The sequence below is a fragment of the Myotis davidii genome, unplaced genomic scaffold (assembly GCF_000327345.1).
Source record: "Myotis davidii unplaced genomic scaffold, ASM32734v1 scaffold523, whole genome shotgun sequence".
NCBI lineage: Eukaryota > Metazoa > Chordata > Mammalia > Chiroptera > Vespertilionidae > Myotis > Myotis davidii.
In genome coordinates, this window is record NW_006295054.1 from 1,852,572 (window position 1) to 1,861,578 (window position 9,007).

Sequence of the window (9,007 nt, forward strand, 5' to 3'; positions counted from 1 at the left end):
TGATTTCCAAGCTAAATAATGTTGGTCTCTTTGAAAAAAGTTGCTATGGAGGTATTTTATGCTTTTGAATTAGATTTTTTAAAGATTTCACTAGAATTTGGTAACATCCCCTTATGTTTTGTGTTGGAGTGTAAAAGACAATTGCTATCCAGCTGTATCCCTTTAGCTGACGGTAATATAAGCATTCTCTAAAAGTTCATATTTCTAAGGATGGATTTTAACACATAGGTAAGAAAGATGTATAAAATCTAGCATCTGAATGACTGTTTTCCCGACATCTAGTTTTGATTTATGAAACATTTATGACATGGCCAGGCCAAGTGGTAGCTTAAAGACGGATGCTTTGTTGGGCCTCCCACCATCACCCTCAGTTCCCCAAGCCACCTTAGTAGGGCAGAAAGCTATGTGAATGCGGTAGCAGGATCTGGCCTCTTGCTGCAATCGACTGCCTGCCCAGCCCCCATCTCTAGAAGCTCTGGAGCAGCCACTGCTTTCCTGAGCCATCCTGGTTGACAGTGGCCCAACTGGTTGATTTAAACACGAAAGTAGCTAAAATTCTTTGATTTGGGATTAATTTGTTATGTCAACCCTGCTTGAAAGTCCATCCTTACATTCTAAAATGTAACATGTGAATTGAGTTGATTAAAACAATGGTTTCCAACCTGAACACTGGAACCTCGGGCTCCATGACGGTGCCTTGGGGCGGTGAAGGCAGAGGTTGAGAGTGAAGCTGAGGGGCTGGAGCTCCAGGGCTCTGCTTCCCTGCCCCAGGTCCATGCATTTCCTCTCCACTTTCTATATATTGAGCTTCCATGTAAAGGTTAATTTGGAAATGGTTTCTACTGATAAAACAAACAAGCAAACAATGACCTATATTTAGGATGTGTATTCTCTTCAACTCAGAGATGTAACTTAGAAACTATCCCGCAGATATACTGTACACATGCTAAAAATTGCTATATCAAGAGCTACTTTATCAGTTTTGTAATATCAGTACATTGGGAACAATCTAACGTTCTTCAACAGGGATATGGACAGTCAAGCTACGGTATTGTAAGGTGCGGCTATAGGGTTAAGCCTCAGACTGACCTGTTGGCAAAGCCACAAACAAGTCCCAGCTTAGAGGGCACAGTCCTCTTAGCATAATTAGGCTTGACCTTATGATGCTCCCTAGATCCTTCCTAGGTAGCTAATGGGCTGTGGGAGGTGCAGCAAGTGCTGCCAAAACAAGTGAAACTCACAAGAACATTGTAACTATGGTGGCCACTGCCTTGGTTACCTCTGGCTATAAAATAAAGGCTCAGCTTGCCTCTGGATCTCTCTCTGTGGCCTCAGCCAGGCACAGGAAGATCCACCTAGACCCAGCTTATTCTCTCTGTCTGTCATTTCTTCATCCTTTCGCCGTCCTCACTCAGGCTTTCAAACCCTTGGCTGAGCTGGCTCGGCACAGGTATAACCGTATTATGATAATATGATAATACTGTACAGGTGATAAAAATGCATAGAAAAATCTCCAGGACATGTTAAGTTTTTTAATAGCAGGTTTTAGGACATCTGCATAATATAGTCCAATTTGTGCAAAATAGGGCTGTATATTTGCCTATGTATTTATACAAATACTTGGAATAAAAAAATAGAATGCTATCCATCAGCTGTTTCCAGTGGTTGTCTCTGGGAAGGAGAATATGTAGAGTTAGTAAGCTGGTAAAGAAAGACTTTCACACTTTCACGTTTCACTTCAAACATTTTTGAGCTGTTTGATTGTTCTACAATTAAATTTTATTCAAGTATGGCTTGTGTGCATAATTCAAGGAAATAGTTATTACAAGACTTTGAAAACCACTGGGTTAGATAATGGTGCTAACACCACCATGAGTATCTATATGCCTTTCTCCTACCGAGGCAAGTTAAGTACCACATAGAGAAAAGCTCTGTCTGACAAAGATGGTATCTGCGAACTGTCGTAAATGTTTCCCTCCATGTCCTGCGTGGTTCAGGGTTCGGGTCTGGAAGAGGAGCCGCACACAAATGACAGAGAAAAGACAGGAGATAATTTGGGAATATTGGGGGACCAGAGGGGCAAGTCCAACTCAGGAGGAAGGACTTCCACTGTGCTCAGGCCTCACCAAGCTTTTTATAGTGAGAGGTAAACAAGGTAGTGGTTACCATAGTTACACAGTTCTTGTGAGTTTCACCTGTTTTGATCATGTTTACACTCCCTGCACTTCCCTCACACCATTAGCTTCCCAGGTAAGATCTGGGAGTGTTATAAGGTCAAGCCTAATTATGCTAGGAGGATTGAGCCCTCTAAGCTGGGCCTTGTCTGTGACTTTGCCAGCAGGTCAGTCCGAGGCTCAACCCTATATCAGTTTCCCACAGCGAACCCCAGCCAGATTTTGCAATCACGTATGCCATTTGTCACAGTCACATCAGGTGGGAGAGTGGTTTCTTGCTCCCAGCTCCCAGCATGTATCTTATTGGCAGTTTAGTGACTTTTTCCTTTGTTCTTTATCTTAAACCAGACCATACAATTTATCCATTTACAGTACACGATCCAAGGGTTCTTATATTGAAAGGGCTGTGAAACCATCACCACACCAATTTAAGATCATTGTTATCACACTAAAAAAGAAGTCCCTTACCCATTTATAGTCATGCCACTTCCCTCCTCCCATCCTCTGCAAACCATAAATCTATTTTTTTGTCTCTTTAGATTTACCCATTCTGGAAGTTTTATGTAAATGGAATCATAGAAAATGTGACCTTTTTGGTCTGGCTTCTTTCGGTTCACATAATGTTTGTAAGATTTAACCATGCTGTAGCATGTGTCAGTGCATCGTTCCTTTTTATTGCTGAGTAATATTCCACATTTTGTTTATCCATTCACCAGTTGATGGACATTTGTGTTCCTTTCACTCTTTGGCTATTGTGAATAATGCTGCTATCCATATTCATGCATAAGTTACCAATGTTTTCATTTCTCTTGGTAATCTAGGAGTGATATTACAGGGTCATACAGAAAATCCTTTTGAGGAACTGCTAGACTATTTTCCAAAGAGGCTGTCCCATTTTACATTACCACCAGCAATATATGAGTGTTCAAACTTCTCCATGTCCTTGCCAAAACTACTTTTAGCTGTCTTTGATCATAGTCATCTTAATGGGGGTGAAGTAGTTGCCATATTTTCTTGTGTCTTTGAGAATGACCAGCTGTATTAATTGGGTTTCTGCTACAATAGCATTGCATCACAAAACCTCCTCAAACTTCAGTGGCTTCAACCACAAGCATCTATTTCTCCTTCATGGGTTTGCACATTGAATATGGCTCTATGGGCTTGGTTGGGCATTAGTCCTAATTTATTTTACGAATATTTATCCTAGGACCAGGAAGTATTCCTTTCGTAAGAAAGCTTACTAGCAGAACCTGAAACAGAAATATTCTAGCCTAAAACTGGCACATGTCATTTCTGCTCTCAAACCATTGTCCAAAAAATTCATGTCACCAAACCCAGCTTCAGTGGACCTGGTAAGTGGACTTGGCTTACAGTGGCAAAGAGCATGAGTGTATAATTTTCTTAACTATGAAAGTAAAGAGTTGGAAACAATAATCCAATCTATTTTATTACTCAACCCTTTTTCTCCAGTTCTATCTTCTTTCCTGTTTTCCATCACGGCTTAGCCATTATCACTCCAAATTCAGTATGTGTCAAATCTCAGCAATCCTCTTCATCTTTACATAACTCCTCCTCCCAACTTCTCCATCTGGACAACAACACACAAATATAAAATTACTAAAAACTAAAAACATTAGAGTGCTTTCTCCCATCAAGCTTATTTCTTTTTAAATCAAATGCTGCTAGCTTCTACCCAATAATATTTTCCTCTTCTTTCTTAAAAAAACAAAAACAACCTAATTTTATTCAGAGGATATGTGCTTTTTCCCAGCCTCCTTCTTTTGCAAGTGAGGTTGGCCCTGTGGTGAAAATCTGCTGTGGATTTCTGGAAAAGTTTGGTTTCTTTGTCATTTTCTTCTTCTTACTGTTGTCTAGAAGGGAGATGAGATGAGATGTGGAATGGGCATATTTTAGCCATGAGGTGGCCACATAGATGAAAACCACATGCGCAGAACTGGGGTACAAAATGGAAGAAGAAACGAGAACACTGATAACAACCTGGAGTTCTGCTCTACCAGGCTTGACCACTTCTGGAATCTTTGTTACATCGTGCTCTTGTTAATAATGGATCAGTGTCTCTACATTAACTATCAAATAATTTAGAAATGTTTTAATTTGGTAATTCAGGTGTTCCAAAGTCTTATGTAAACTTCTGATCTTTCATCTCATGGTGATTCTTTGTCCTTCTCTGCCCTGTCCTGCGCCCTACCTGGAGGGTGATGTTGGTGATTTAAGTCTCCCAGGATCCCTTGCTTGTTGCCTTGTTGAGTTTGGCCAATGGGATGCACTGGCTTAAGAAAGCAGAGCAGGAGAGAAGTTAGGGCTTTTCTTCCAACTTACTTCCTGCTTTGGTGCCTCTTCTCTGGCAGTGGTCACACACCTCCAGGACCTCAGCTCCTACCAGGTCACCCCTCCTCCAGGGCTCTCACTACGGTCTTTAACACAAATTCCTCTGCTTGCCCCTTCATCCCTAGAGTGTTGAATGGCTCTCCAGTATTGCTAGTGTCTGGCTGCCTCAACGTTCCTTGTTTGTTCCTATGACTCTGGCCAATATCTATGCATGGTCCTCTCAGTAAAGTGCCTTCGCGAGAACCATCTGCAGTGAATTGTTTCCAGCTGGCATCTGACTAATGTAGTAAAACCTTTCTTGGTATATGCGTTTGCATTTCAGCAACTTTTCTCATAATCCCTTTGCCTGAAATCCCTTTCCTCCCACCTCCATGTCTAGCTGTCCTTCAAGGCCCTCTCAAACACCACTGCTCCTGAGTAGCCTCCCTAATCCCCACACCATGGAAATCTCTTCTCTCCTTGAACTCACTCAGCACATACTTGAGAGTGATTATCTTTCTCTGCTTTAAATTATAGTGACTTATGTACATGTAACTCTGGCCAGTTTGTAAATTCTTTGAAGTCTGAACCCACACCCAGGTCTGGTTTGTTTTTGTTTTTCTCCCTCTCCTTTGGGTTCTTCCCTGAACTTTGCCTCTTTCCCAAAAAACACCTGAAACAAGGCTCGGTGCCCAATAGCCGTTCTATCATTTTTTTTTTATTACTTTCATTGCTACTTATTGCTGTTTCTTATTGTATTGTAGTAGATGCCAGCTACTGATTTATCACAAAGTATGATTTGCAAAAAATTATGAAAATTATGGCACAGACTAAAATTTCCCATTGGTGATAATGCATTTAAAATATGCAATTGTCATTCACCTCTGATATATATATATATATCCAGGTGATAAACCTGGTTTTCTTTCAATATTTTTTGGGGGGTATCAAAGAAAAAAATTAGCATATTGGGCAAATACTCATTTGTAACTGAGGCTTATCTCCAACTTGGAATCAGAGTTATAGAGTTATCTTCTAATCTGGTCTTTTTAAGCTCTATTCTGAGAAGCTCTAAAGGGTCTTTCCAGGAGTGGGTATAGATTGAGAAGTCCTCAGGAGGCTTTCACTGGAAGAAAGGCTTCCAGTCTTTAAAAAGAGTGAGAACAGCCCTAACCTGTTTGGCTCAGTGGACAGAGCGTCGGCCTGCAGACTGAAGGGTCCCAGGTTTGATTCCAGTCAAGGGCATGTACCTTAGTTGCGGGCACATCCCCAGTCGGGGGGTGGGGGGGTGGGGAGGTGTGTGTGCAAGAGGCAGCTGATCAATGTTTCTCTCTCATCGATGTTTCTAGCTTTCTATCCCTCTCCCTTCCTCTCTGTAAAAAAATCCATAAAATATATATTTTTAAAAAGAGTGAGAACAATTTCTCTAATCTCACCTCCCACTCCAAACATCCCCACAATGTCCTTCTGTTTAGTGGCTAAGTCTCTGCTTAAACATCACTAACTGGAAATTTACTCACTACATAATACAGTTATACAGTATGTTTTTAAGCAACCGTGACTTTGGAATGTTCTATCTTATATTTGGCTGCAATCTGGCTACTCATCATTCTCTTACTTGAATCAATAAAGAATATATCGAAATGTACTTCCTCAAAATGGCAGTACTCTGATGGTGATCATATTGCCACAAATCTCTCTTTAGGCTAAAATCCCCGTCCCTTCCAATGGTCTTCATAGGATATGTTTGAAACACCCACTTTTGTCACATGTTATTTGTCAAAATCCCTCTTAAAACATGATGCCTAGAACTGAAAAGAATTTTCCTGATTTATATTGATAAGGGCACAATAAAGTGATATGATTACCTTTATTTTGGGTATTTAAAAGCTTGTTACAGGTACTGCAAGTATCTAGTCTGGCACGTAAGGAGCTTATAAGTTGTCACTCTATTCTAAGGAAAAAGCTGAAAAAGAAGTCTTCTGGGATGCAAAAGAGAAGGGAAACCACAGCACACACAGCTGCCTCAAAAATTGGAGAGACAGGTGAGTACAGAGAATCGCAACACTGCAGAGCTGAAATCACTGCAGAATCAACACTGGGGTAAGAAAACCTCAGTTGTAATTGTTATGTAATAAGACAAGAAAAGGAAATAAAAAGTATACACATTGGGAAGAATAAGAAACCTGTCTTTACATATGACATTATTATCTATGTAGAAAATTCAAAACAATTGACCAAAATACTCCTGGAACTAATATGTGATTATAGCAAGATTGCAGATATAAGGTTAATATATAAAAGTTAATCACTTTCCTATATACCAGCAATGAACAAGTGGAATTTGAAACTAAAACTCTTTACTATTTATATTAGCACACCCAAAATGAAATACTTAAGTATAAATCTGACAAAATATCTACAAGATCTACATGAAGAAAACTATAAAACTCTGATGAAAGATATCAAAGAAGTACATAAATGAAGAGGTATTCTATGTTCATGAATTGGGAAGACTCAATATAGTAAAGATGCTAGTGTTTCTAACTTGGTCTATAGATTTTACATAATACTTATCAAAATCACAGCAAGTTATTTTGTGGATATTAACACTCTTGTTCTAAAGTTTACACAGAGAATCAAAAAACCAAAAATAACGAACTCAATATCAAATGAAGAGTACAAAGTCAGAGAACTAACACTAAGCAACTTTAATATTTACTATAAAGCTACAGCAATCAAAACAGTATGATATTCACAAAAGAATAGATACCTCAATGGAACAGAATAAAGAGCATAGAAACAGACACACACAAATATAGTCGGCTGATTTTTGATAAAGAAGCAAAGCAAATATAATGGAGCATAGATAGTACTTTCCCAGAAGTACTTTTCAAAGACTTGCTTATACTTCATTGAGTACCCCACTCTAGAAGGGAGGCTGGGAAATGTAGTTTTACAGTTGGGCATATGGCCATACTCAACACTGTAGGTGTTCTTTTATTAAATTAGAAGGGCGAAATGGATATTAGGTATAAACCTAGCAATATCACTTCTTAGGTGTATTTTTTTTTCTTTTGCTAAATTTTTAAAAAATTGAGGCATAGTTGACATATAACATTGTATTAGTTTCGGGTGTGCAACACAATGACTTGATATTTGTATCTGCTTCTTAATCTTATATGTAATACTAGGAATTATTTTTAAGTCACTTTTCCACCTTATACTGGTATAGCTGATTTCCTCCCCTCTTATAAAACTAATCACATACCTCATACTCATCTTTTTAAATTGCAGTATTGCATAAGATCTTTTTGAATCTTAATTTGGGCCTCAATAGAGTAAGCTATCCCTTCTACCTTTAGGATATCTGAAAATTAGAAAATTATGCCAAGATCCTGATAGAAGAGACCACCTTTGAAGTTAATGTCAGCAGAATGGAATGCATAACATCCAAGCTATTTCTTCATCTTTTCACAAGGATGTCATAAAAATTTTTATCAAATGCTTACTTAATTCCAGGTGTTCTTATCTATATCTATATATCTATATCTATATCTATATCTATATCTATATCTATATCTATATCTATATCTATATCTATCTGTCTATGTCTATTTCTATCTATCTATCTATCTATCAATCATCTATCATCTATCTAGATCTATGCCATAGGAAACAATGTAACACTAGAATATTCACTGACCTGAAAAAATATTCATGAGGCATTTTTTACACAAAAATAGACATGCTTAGGGAGAGGAAAGGAGGGAGGAAGAGAGGGAGGGAGGGAGAGAGGGAGAGAAACATCTAAGCCAGGTTACAATGCATTTTATATTACATTTCGGACAGGTTACAATGCATTTTATATTACATTTTGATAAGAAAAAAAGGATAATAAAGATAACTGATTTTAATATATTTTATTGATTTTCTACAGAGAGGAAGGGAGAGGGATAGAGAGTTAGAAACATCGATCAGCTGCCTCCAGCACACCTCCCACTGGGGATGTGCCCGCAACCAAGGTACATGCCCTTGACCGGTATCAAACCTGGGAACTTTCAATCCACAGGCCGACGCTTTATCCACTGAGCCAAACCGGTTAGGGCGAGATAACTGATTTTAAAAAGAGAGATTCTTCTAGAAGCATTGTAGAGAATGAGTTTTTTAAATGTAAGACTGAAGGCTAGGAAGCTAGGAAGAAAGACATTGCAGTTATCTAAATGAGAAATGGAGAGAGCTCTAAAGCAGTGACAGTGGAGGTGGAGAGCAGACAGATTCAAGAAATAGTTAGAAGGGAGAAGCGGAAGGACTTGGTGATCATTTGAGGTGGAAAGAGAATGGGGATCTAGAATGAATCCCAGGTAAGAGTGGTTTCTAGTGAATCAAAGCACCCATTTGAGTTATTAATTTGGCTGAGGTAAAAGGAGAGAGAGAGAGAGAGAGAGAGAGAAAGAAACATCGATGTGACAGAGATACACTGATTAGTTGCCTCCTGCATGCGC